Here is a 443-nt window from a genome sequence, read left to right as displayed (position 1 = left end):
AGCATCTGTATGCCATATACAGGGAATGGAAATGGAAATACATATCTCTTATACATTCCGTAGAAACTCTGCCCGTGCATAGTATAATTATATCAGTCAAGCTGAACATGAGGACATCGCCGTTTAAGTAAATGAAATGTATTTTTATGGAGATCTTGTAAATATCCACATTGAATGAAGTAGATAAAATAATTATACTGTACGTGTACGTGAAGTGTGGATAGATCATAAATCTATCAGCGTATTTTTAAATGTTAAATTAAACATATAGTAAAATAAACATAACATCTGAAAATATAACCGTATGCAGTAAAAGCACACATTACGACGAGTTAAGAATCCGACGAGTTTCAGCGCCGTCTGCTTGATTAATAATGTGAAAGGTCTAAATAGTCTACTTTAAATGAATAAATTCATTTTCACTGAAAATGCACATTATCGTA

The sequence above is a fragment of the Penaeus monodon genome, chromosome 23, assembly GCF_015228065.2.
Source record: "Penaeus monodon isolate SGIC_2016 chromosome 23, NSTDA_Pmon_1, whole genome shotgun sequence".
NCBI lineage: Eukaryota > Metazoa > Arthropoda > Malacostraca > Decapoda > Penaeidae > Penaeus > Penaeus monodon.
This window is presented reverse-complemented; position numbering follows the sequence as displayed.